We start from the raw sequence: 11,767 nt of genomic DNA, 5'->3' as shown, positions 1-11,767 counted from the left end.
GGTGTGGGCTGCGTTCAGCAGCTTAGGGGGTTGGTCCAATTGTTAAGGTTGATGGCAGATTGAGCAGTGTAGGCTATCTGCAATTAGTAAATGAAAATGTGCCGCCAAATTTAAATAATCAGATGCCACTGGGATCTATTTTCCAGCAGGACAATTGCTCCATTCATAAGGCTAGGAAAGTTTTGCAATATTTTGAGCGCAATAATGTGGTGGTTATTGCGTGGCCTCTGCAGGGCCCGGATTTGAATCCGATAGAAAATTTATGGAATTATGTTTCTAAAAGAGTTCATGTTATATATAATTGTCCCAGTTATATAATTTTATTGAAGAAATATGGCAGAACATTCCAAGTGATTTTTGTGCTTATTTGTCGAACTCCATATCTCGCCGTTGTAAGGTCATAATTGAAAATAATGGCTATGGAACTAGATACTAATAATAAATTTTTGTTCGTTGATCATTTGTGATGTAAATTTTCAATTTAAACAAAATAATGTTGGTACAGTCTTAAACTTATTTTGCCAACAATTTTTAATCATTTGAATTAATTGGGCATTAAAACTATTCAAATTGTAGAAAGATATATAACGCCTATATCATTCGAAGAGGGAAAAAATCTACATAAACTGTAAAAAGTAAAATAATTTTATACAGTTTTGTTTAAAATAAATCAATGAAGGAATAGAACTGTGATCATCGGTCTTAAACTTATTGGGCTCGTGTATGAACTTTTCAGCCGACCGCCATACAAGCTCACTTCTAATGGCATTATTCCGGGCAACTTCTTTGCGATAGACAACTTCTTTGCGATAGTCTGCACTAAAATGTTTAATTCTGCGTTCAGTAACTTGTCTATTGAGTCACCTTGTTCGCATTCTTTCTCAGATAGTTCTCATGACCCTCTAAAATGAATGCGAATTCTTTTAATTCGAAGTCAGTTGTAAGAGATATCTGCCAAAAGCGAAACAAATTAGTTTGGCACTGCAATAAAATCATAGCAAATTATCCTTCAGCTGTTCCACTTATTATCTGTTTTTTATAATTCCCCTATGTATTTCTGCTTAACTAGCTCGGTAATTCGATCCTTGAATGCTTTCCGCTCAATAAGCAATTTGTAGTCGGCAACTTATAAAAAATTCCTATCTCAATTGACTTTACTGATCTTAAACTTGCGGTTTGTGTAGTCAACCATCCGAAAATTTTGACACTATCAGCTGTCTTAACAAATACCCTTTCTAATTACTGTCCAAACGACTCGCTCGTAAACGTATCTAGGTAACCCAGTTCGATAACTTTTATATAATTGCAAATGTCTGCGCATCCTTCTAAAAGCTAGTACACATCTCTACCTGATCCCAACCTGTTTATAAAATACCATTTCAGATGCCAATATATGCTAATGAGTATGGCATACACAGAAAGGTCTCGATGTGTCTGACGAAGTCTGGCAGTCTTTCCCGTATTGGATCAATGAAGGCCACCAGTTCATCTTGCCTGTTATTCACATCTAGGACCATCGACTTGCAGTCCGAGTATCGAAAGATTGTTCTTAAACTCGAAGCAAACATCTTCCCTAAACAACTCAACACTCTACGCGACCCGAGTTATTCGAAAACGGTGTACGCTATGTAGTTAATCTGGAGAAGTGCGAAAGACTACGTGTTGGAAATCTTTTTTTTTTGCTGATAGCTACCACATCTAAATCAAGTGATGTTATAGCTGTCATATTGAAATCAAGTTCTACGATTATTTAAACATCTAATCTTTAATCCTTCTTCTGAAGCAGTCAACAATGAGAAAACAAAATAAGTGTTTTCACTTGGAGCTTGGTATTTCTTTGGGATTACTAAAGGTAATCTTAAAATGTCGGTACTTTGACTCAATAACGAACTTCTCCAATTCTTCTCGTAAGAGTTGTCTTATTCGTTGATTGATTGTTGCTATTGCTTTCATCAGCTGTCTAACTTTCTGGGATGCATGGAGGAAATCTTTAGGTTTATCCGTTACCAGCACCGTATTTTCCAGCTTTTTCGGTCTTGTTCCTGCTCTACCAACTTCACATTGTCCTCGTGGACAACTGTGAAGTCGAAGATATGTGATCGGGCAATAATCTTTCTGTGGGGACGTGGCGGTGGGGTCCTCGATCTTTCAGTCTTTAGGCTTCGTCATCCCCTTTCGAACCACGCCTTTCTCATCTCCCTTTTGGTTTCCATATTTCCAAAACTTGCATTCTCTCTATTCACATTCTCATTTGGAAGTGTTGGTTGGGACCCGTGACTAGTTCTGTGCTGAAGAAAGAGATATCTTTGCTCCTTAGTGCAGTACCCTGATGGTGCTCAGGATAATGAAGCACTCTTATTTTTCTGGCCATCAATGAAGTAACGGGCACCTGTGGTGCTGTGGAAGTTTTAGCAGCCTTGTTCTCTGTCCCTGTGGTATGCAATTTATGGACGTTTGGTTATTGTTTCTGTTACAGTTGAATTCTTGTTCCACTTTTTCTTTCTTTTTCTTTTACAGAGCAGGAATTCCTATCGCAATAAGACAAAGAGGAGCTGTTAAAAACCAGTTCTATGCCCATAGGAAAAGGATTATTTCTCGAACACTTGATATCTTCTTTACTCTTCCACCTCTATCTGAACCCATTTATACATTTGTTGAATAAAATCGCCAATGGTTGTGATTACCATAGACAAAAAAAAACAAAAAAAAAACGTAAAAGCATTATTTTAATTTATTTACAAGAAACGATATCCAGCTGGAGAACCGAAAAAGCGTTGTTCACGAAAACGTATCTCTGCAAAATTCCATTTAAAATATGCTTTTCACGGAAAGTGATGAGGAGACAAAATCGAAAGATTACTAAGCTGTTGTCATGCCAAAGTCTTATAAATGTAAAACGTAGCATCAAATTTAAGAATTATTGTAGTTTTTCTATTCGAAATCTTAAGAAATTTAGCGTTTTTTTCTTCAATCACTTTGAATGAATGCACCATTTTCTACCATTGACAATACTGTCATTTTTGATGGCATGGGTGTGTTAGTGTACAATAACATGAAAACGATACCAAAAACCTGCAATTTATGCATACAATGTAAATATAGTCTTGCTATACACTGCCCGTAATCTAGACTTTCATTTCAGTGATACGCCTAACACTCAACACGATACAAGTATGAGTCAATGAAATAATAAAACTTACACAACGCATATTCAATTCATCTACCATCTAATAATACAACCCATACGGTATAAACTCTATATAACTATCACTTGATAAAGTAACACAGTACATACTCATAAATAACTGAAATCCAATATGTACTTAGACGGATTATGACTAACGATGACAGCAGAAAAAGATCACATCACATAGCTTGTCGTTTAGTTTGAATGTCAATTCAAACATAACACTTTCCTTCCTAATCTATTAAATAAACGTTTACCACGCAAACCATAAGTTTCGCAAAATCTTTAACAAAAATAATGTAAAGATAAGCTACAGTTGTATTGACAACTTCAGTGCCTCAGTATTTAAGAACGATAGGAAAAAAAAAACAAAACAAAAAAACTGACACATCTAAATGCACGAACCTCACCATGTTAATGCAGTCTCTTTATTGTTAATACTTACTAGCCATATGGAAGATGCCTATGTGTAATGTATTGTGTGAAGATGTTAGTTGTAAACAACGATGAAAGAACTTCCACGGAGATAACTGAAACAGCATCAACAACAAAAGCAACAACAATAATAACAACTTTAGAGTGACATTTAACACGCAGACCCATATTCATTAAGCGATAAATACCAAAGTAATAGCACCACTTAAAGTAAATAGAGTGACGTATTATTTCCAGGACTTCAGCTGTTACCGGTTTCGGATTGTCACGTGCTATTCGTGATAAGTTCATACGGAGGTAACCTGACGCCAGCCACCAGCCACCTTTCCGAACGCCTCCACCACCACTACCAGCATGTTCGGGTCGAGTTCTGCCAGCTCTCCGCCTTAATATAATCATAATAATGGTTTCTAATTTTGGCACTAGGCCAGCAAGTTCGAGGGAGGAAGTAAATCGATTGTAGCGACCCCAGTATTTGACTGGTAATGATTTTATCGACCCCAAAAGGCTGAAAGGCAAAGTCGACCTCGGCAAAATTTGAACTCAGAACGTAAAGATGGACGAAATGCTGCTAATGGTGCGGTAACGATTCTGCCAATACGCGGCTTAATAATAATAATAATAATAATAATAATAATAATAATAATAATAATAATAATAATCTTTTCTTTATTGGCCACAAGGGCCGAACACAAAAAAAATAGGGGCGATACGACACAAGGGACAAGTGGGGTTAAACACAATATTCGTGTACAAAATAAATAGCAAAACAATTAACGACAAAATTTAAACAATAATATTCCCCAAAAGGAGAGGGTTCCTCTCGGGGCCAACCAAAGTACCCCACACATCCTGGTCACCTCGATCGCCAAGGGCACTTCAGGTAGGCGCTTCATTCCCCCTTGACTCCTCCGGCCTACAAGTACATGTTCAGAGAAGGCCCATTCACACGGGCCATCCTCGCTACATTCATTAACCTTTCAACGAAAATACAAGAAGGTAGCACTTCCCTTTTCACCTTCAGTTTCATTTTCAAGTGGGACTTGATAAAAAGTCGATGAGGGCTTTGCCGAAGAGGAAACTAGCTATCTTCAGTCCTCTTAACCTCTGCCACTATGCAGAGGAAAACTGCCTTCTCTTCCCGGCTAAAAGAAGGTGGCAGGGCAATCTTCATGACAGAGTCTGCTGATAACCGGATCCGTCCTACACATGCCAACAGCTGTTCCACAAAACTCCACGAGTCAGCAATGCCCGGACACTAAACAAGTACTAAATAATTTTAAATTTTGGCACAAGATTAGCAATTCATGGAGGATGAAGTAAATCGATTACATTGACCCCAGTACTTGACTGGTAATTAATTTAACCTACTCCAAAAGGATGATAGACAAAGTCGACCTCGGTGGAATTTGAACTCAGAACGTAAAGACGGACGAAATGCCGCTAAGTATTTTGCCCGGCGCGGTAACGAAAGAAGAAAAACTAATAATAACAATAGTCCTTTCTACTATTGGCACAAGGCCTGAAATTTTGTGGGAGGGGACTAGTCGATTACATCGGTCCCAGTTTTTACTGGTACTTAATTTACCGATTCACCCTAAGTATTTTGCCCGGCGTGCTAACGATTCTGCAAATAATAATAATAATAATTATTATTATTATTATTATTATTATAAGAATAATGGTTTCAAATTTTACCACAAGGGCAGCCATTTTATTTTGGGGGGGGGGAATGAATCGATTACATCGACCCCATTGTTTCACAGGAACTTAATTTATCGACCCCGAAAGGATGAAAGGCAAAGTCGACCACAGCGGAATTTGAACTAAGAACGTAACGACGGGCGAAATACCGCTAAGTTTTTCGTCCGGCGTGCTAATGATTCTGCCAATAACAACAACAACAACAACAACAACAACAACAACAACAACAATAATAATAATAATAATAATAATAATAATAATAATTTAGTAAAAGATTACAATTCTTAGAGAACTGCTACTAAGAAGGAAACGCTTGTCTTGCTAATTCGCTCACAGATTAAGCAAATCCTAAGAGATTAGGAGCAAAGCTATGAACGACTAAAAAATCACAACATCTCAGAATTTAAAATGAAGATCCCTCATTATTTATACAATATCAAAACAATAGATAGATCCTGAGTGGCTAATTTGAAGAGACTATTGATTACATACAAATCTGGAAAGATAACGAACTTTAGCTAAATCTAAATATCTCTCCACTCACATGTCAACATGGTGAAATAGCGCTATTGTATAATGTTCAGACCGTTAAACGTTTTAATTGATGAGAAGTAACACCAGCAGAATACTAAAGAAAGTTATGGAGAATAACTATTGGTTTTATTGCGTAGTCGTAAAGTCTGAGGAGTTTTAAGGAAAAGAGGTAATGTTCGTTCTTTTCTCAAGGATATATTTTCAGTCAGTAATCTAACAAACGAGCGTAAAGGCGACATTGCGAGCGAAAGTTATCCATTGTCTGTCTTATTCGGAGAAAAGTGTAAAAGAGAAATCATGACCGCAACGCAAGGATGGATTTCCGATGTATTGTTGATGTTGTTGTAGTTGTTTTTTAGCCCCTGGTTGGAAAGACGTATGTGGAGGCGCAATGGCCCAGTGGTTAGGGCAGCGGATTCGCGGTCATAGGATCGCGGTTTCGATTCCCAGACCGGGCGTTGTGAGTGTTTATTGAGCGAAAACACCTGAAGCTCCACGAGGCTCCGGCAGGGGATAGTGGCGAACCCTGCTGTACTCTTCCACCACAACTTTCACTCACTCTTACTTCCTGTTTCTGTTGTGCCTGTAATTGAAAGGGTCAGCCTTTTCACACTGTGTCACGCTGAATATCCCTGAGAACTACGTTAAGAGTACACGTGTCTGTGGAGTGCTCAGCCACTTGCACGTTAATTTCACGAGCAGGCTGTTCCGTTGATCGGATTAACTGGAACCCTCGTCGTCGTCGTAAGCGACGGAGTGCCAACCGGAAAAACGTATGATGAAAGACGTTCAGATCCGTTATCCGTCAATCTTTATTTCAACATAATGTATTTAGGACCAACCTTGTGAGTCGATTTTGTCACTGAAAAAGTTCGTCTATATGTGTGTATGTGCGTGTGTATGTGTGTGTATTTGTGCGTGTGCATGTGTGTGTGTGTTTGAGTGTGTGTGTGAGCGTGCGTGTTTTACAGATAAGAAATCAAATTTCAAACGCAGTATAGCTGTGAGGACAACAGAGAAAAATTGCGTATTTACTCTTGTAAGACGGAAAAAAAGTTGCCAGCAGGCAGCTGCGGAAATCGAACCTTGTATCCTTAAGGTAAAAAGTCCCTTACAACATTTATGTCAATTTTAATGCTAGATAATAACTTTGCTACATAATAAATGGTAGCGCACTTAACCGGTATTTCTAGGAGTACAGAGTTCGATTTCCATAACCGTCTGCTGGCAACTTCTTTTTCTTTTTTCTTTCTGTCTCATGAGAGTAAATGCTCGATCTACAAACACTTTCCATTTATCGAGAATGAAAGACAACGAAGAATAACGAGACTAAGATATAAGAAATTTACAATCTAGCATCACAAATGTGTTGTTGTGTTTGTACCCCGTTACCCCAGGACAGCCCGTATTGGTTTGTTTACGTCCCGTAATTTAAGGATTCGAGAAACAAGATCGGATCTATTTTAAAACGGGGGCCACAGTTTTCATTAATGTTTTACGTAGTGTTTTTGGTACCGAAAGACTTTCAAACTTCGTATACTTATCTATTTTGTGTTATAGAACAGAAAAATATTTTTGTATTCGAATTTATTTCATGTAAAAAATTGTCTTATTTCGATAATTTCAACCAATCACTGACAAGTATTCAGTTGTTTATATTTACTCCTTTGGCTGATTAAGCGGTGTAAAGCGTATTTAATCTCCATAGCTTCGTTTTATTTGCTTTTTTCATTTTAAATTTGCTTTTTTCATTTTCTTTTTTTTTCTTCGTTTTATTTGCTTTTTTCTGTTTAAATTTGCTGTTTTACCCTAACCCTAACCCTAACCATAGGGTTAGGGTTAGGGTTAGGGTTAGCCTATAATAGAAAGGTTTATTCGCTACTGCCAATATGCTTCAGCCATTTTTTGACAAGGAAATAATAATTTTATCACCGATAGAATTGTTTCAGAATCGTTTGTTTATGTAGTCGGCACTTAATGTATATCGGCTGAATGGACGTCAGTGATTGGTTGAAATTACAGAAATACGACAACTTTAACATGGAATAATTTAGGGATTTCTTTTTTTTTTTTAAGAAGACTAAGAGAAAAAGATGTTTTATATGACACATTCTACCAGTGTTCCAAGTTTCAAAGTGTTTCGTTAAGAAAATACTGTGGCCCCCGTTTTAAAATAGATCCACAAGATCTATACAATAAGTATCTGTCTTAAAAGAAAATAGCTCTGGGGTCGATTTGTTCGACTCTGCTATTCAAGGTGGGTGCACCAGTATGGCCGCAGTTCAATGACCGAAACAAGTAAAAAATAAAAAAAAGATAAAAGATCTGACTTATTGGAGATTTAGATGCTATTTCTTGCAGGTCGAGAGTTCGCGTACAGGGCTGCGCATATCTCATAAAAGTATCGTTTAATAATTTCCTAAAAAAAATAAACAAAAACAAACGAAAAAAAGGCGGCATGCCAAGTTCATTGTGCAGAACACTCTCGACTCTTTCACAGGATATGCTAATAGCATTGGCTATTTGATTTCTAGTCAATGACCTGTCATCTATCACCGTGTGGTAGTGAAAACGAATATTTTCCTCAGAGGCGGCAGTTGTAGGACGTCCAGACCTTGGGTCATCTTCAAGACTCTCCCTTCTGCTCCTAAATTCAGCTGCGCACTCTTGCATTATAGATAAAGCTGGAGCGTCATCTCCTAATATAGCAATCATGTCAGCATGAATGTCGTTGGGGGCTAAACCCTTTTTCTGCAGGAAGATTTTGAAATTAATGCACACAAGATTTCACATCTCTAGCATCATCTCTTCATAGTCAACCTATGAATTTTTCAGCCCACCCCTCGTATGTATTGGTTTCAGGTTTTGGCACAAGGCCAGCAATTTCGGGGGCGGGTGTAAGTCGATTACATCGATCCCCAGTGTTTCACTGGTACTTATTTTATCGACTACCAAAAGGATGAAAGGCAAAGTCGACTTCCGTGGAATTGAAACTGAGAATGTAAAGACGGACGAAAAACTGCTAAGTATTTTGCCCGGCGTGCTAACGATTCTTATTTCTTTATTGCCCACAAGGGGCTAAACATAGGGGGGACAAACAAAGGGATTAAGTCGATTACATAGACCCCAGTGCGTAACTGGTACTTAATTTATCGACCCCGAAAGGATGAAAGGCAAAGTCGACCTCGGCGGAATTTGAACTCAGAACGTAACGCCAGACAAAATACCCTCGAAGAATTTCGCCCGGCGTGCTAATGATTCTGCTAGCTCGCCGCCTTCACCCCTCGTGTATATTGCAATGTAATATATAATGTGCATACAACACGCGCACGTACGCACACACACACACACACACACACACACATACATTTAAATATAGACGTTCAGTCCTTATAATTAGCAAATACCAAGTGGTGTGAGTTCAAATTTTCCGTGTTACTGCTAAGTATTTGTGTGAGCAGGTTATATGATGCTCATAAGCAAACGATATGAAAAACCTTGAATGCTTACTTTCTAAACTGAAAACAATACTCTACTGGGAAGAGGTGACATGAGTTATGTACACTAGCAGTTGTTTCTGTTAGGTCTTCCGATCTATTAGTTTATGTCAGCTATATGGATAATTATTGTTATAATTGGATAACAGATAAATCATGAAAATAAAAACTGAGTTTCATAAGTAATTATTTGCACCGCAATAATTGTGCTTTTTCTTAATTTTCACTTAATTGGGGGGAATAGTCCAGGTGGTAATTATACGGACGCAGTTGTCCCAGCGGAGTAATTGTTCAGAAGGCAATTGTTAGTAGTCACTTATCCAGGATTAAGGGCGCTGGGATGGGCGGTGGCAGTTGTCCTAGAATGCGTAGCGTTTGTAGTGTTAGTATAGCCTTAGTGTACAAACTTAGTTAAAAAGTTATAAGCCGGTGATTTGCAGAGAATGTGTAGTAGTTGTCTCACTAAGTCGTTGTGTCCTTGAGCAAGGTACTTTATTTCACGCTGCTCCAGTCCACTCAACTGGCAAAAATGAGTCGTACATGTAATTCAAAGGACCAGCCTTTACATGTAATTCAAAGGACCACGGTGGATCTCCCCGAGAACTACGTTAAGGGTACACGTGTCTGTGGAGTGCTCAGCCACTTGCTTATTAATTTCACGAGCAGGCTGTTCCGTTGATCGGATCAACTGGAACCCAACTCGTTGTAACCGATTGAGTGCCAATTTTATCCTTTTAAAAAAAATTGAATAGTTCGTTTGATGACCTATTACAGAATTAATGTAGAACTAAGTCACTAAGTTGTAGTTTATAGAGTCAGAGTACAGTGATGTCACTATGACATGGAGGTCGTAAATTGTTATGGAAAGTATTACGATAAATTTCTTACATCACTTCCACTAAGAGGAACACTGCCCTTAACGCAGATTTTTGCAGGTGTATGTCACGTTTACCTATACGAAGCTGTTGTGATGTGCGTATTTGCTAATATATGAAAAATTTAGCATATATTAGCATATCTGCTAACATGGAATAACTTAGGAATTTCTTTTTTTTTTTTAGAAGACTAAGAGAAAAAGATGTTTTATATGACACATTCTACCAGTGTTCCAAGTTTCAAAGTGTTTCGTTAAGAAAATACTGTGGCCCCCGTTTTAAATAGATCCAAGGCTTGCTTCCCAATCACATGGTTCGGGGCTCAGTCCCACTGCATGGTGCAAAGGGTGTCTTCTACCATAGCTTCGGGCCGACCAAAGCCTTGTGAGTAGATTTGGTAGACGGAAATTGAAAGAAGCTCGGCGTATATGTGTGTATGTATGTGTACGTGTGTGTGTGAGTGAGTGCGCACACGCACGTGTGAGTGTGTATTACTTTTTACCTTGTAGTGCATACAGTACTGCATTTGCAAAAGATAAATGACTTGTCGCACAATATTCAATATTATAACAAATCCATATGAATATATGTGCAGCTATATATTTAAATGAACTGAAGAAAAATAATTTCATAGATATTAAAGAATCTAATATCGATGAAACTACGAAAATCGCTCCAGCCTTTAGGCCTATACATTCAGTTGCTCGTCACAATTTTCAATAGAGAAAAAGGTATTTATTTGCGTACATCAGCTATTCATAGTTCTGAGATGCATGAATTTCGTAGAAGACGAAATGAAACATCGTTTTCCTATAAAGCAAAAACAAAAAATTGCTGCAACTAAAAAAGGGGACAATTTGCTTGTTTCTTGTACAGTCACCCGCAATTTCATTCTTTCGAATTAAATAACGAAAGAGAATCTCTCCTTCAACAACAAACCAAATTCCTGCAATTGTTGGCTAAACTTTACGTGTACCATATAATTTACAGCACGCATTGAGAAGCAGACATTAAAACTATGAACTTCATGAGACTATTTGTTTAGAATATTGTACATGGGCAACAATAAATACTACATGCAAAAACAAAAGAATAAACTCGGTAGAAAAGCTAGAAACTTTAACCTTAGTAGCATGCATAATCGTCTCCAGTTCCTGTAATAATGTTATGCACTCCTTAATTCTTGTAAATTTTTTCCGTCTTCTTTTGCCTTTTGTTCTTTTGTAATCGTGTGTAATTGTATCGGGTCATCCCATAAATAATGCACTTTTTTAAGTTGCATAAACTAAATGTCCGAGGAGGACGGGATAAACTACCTTTCTTCTGTCATAAACCTGCTTGACCTCTACAGAATACCGTTATGATCATTTCAACCAATCGGTATATGCATAGCAGTGTGGATAAAAAAAAAGTTCGCTTTACGATCACATGGTTGGGGATCCAATTATTCCATTGAGTGATGCCTCTGCAAATGTCTCTACTATAGCTAGCTTCAGGCTGACGTATACAGCGGAGTCGAATTTGGTAAATTAATC

The sequence above is a fragment of the Octopus bimaculoides genome, chromosome 3, assembly GCF_001194135.2.
Source record: "Octopus bimaculoides isolate UCB-OBI-ISO-001 chromosome 3, ASM119413v2, whole genome shotgun sequence".
Classification (NCBI taxonomy): Eukaryota; Metazoa; Mollusca; class Cephalopoda; order Octopoda; family Octopodidae; genus Octopus; species Octopus bimaculoides.
The sequence above is the reverse complement of the archived record's forward strand: the minus strand, read 5'-3'. Positions refer to the sequence as shown.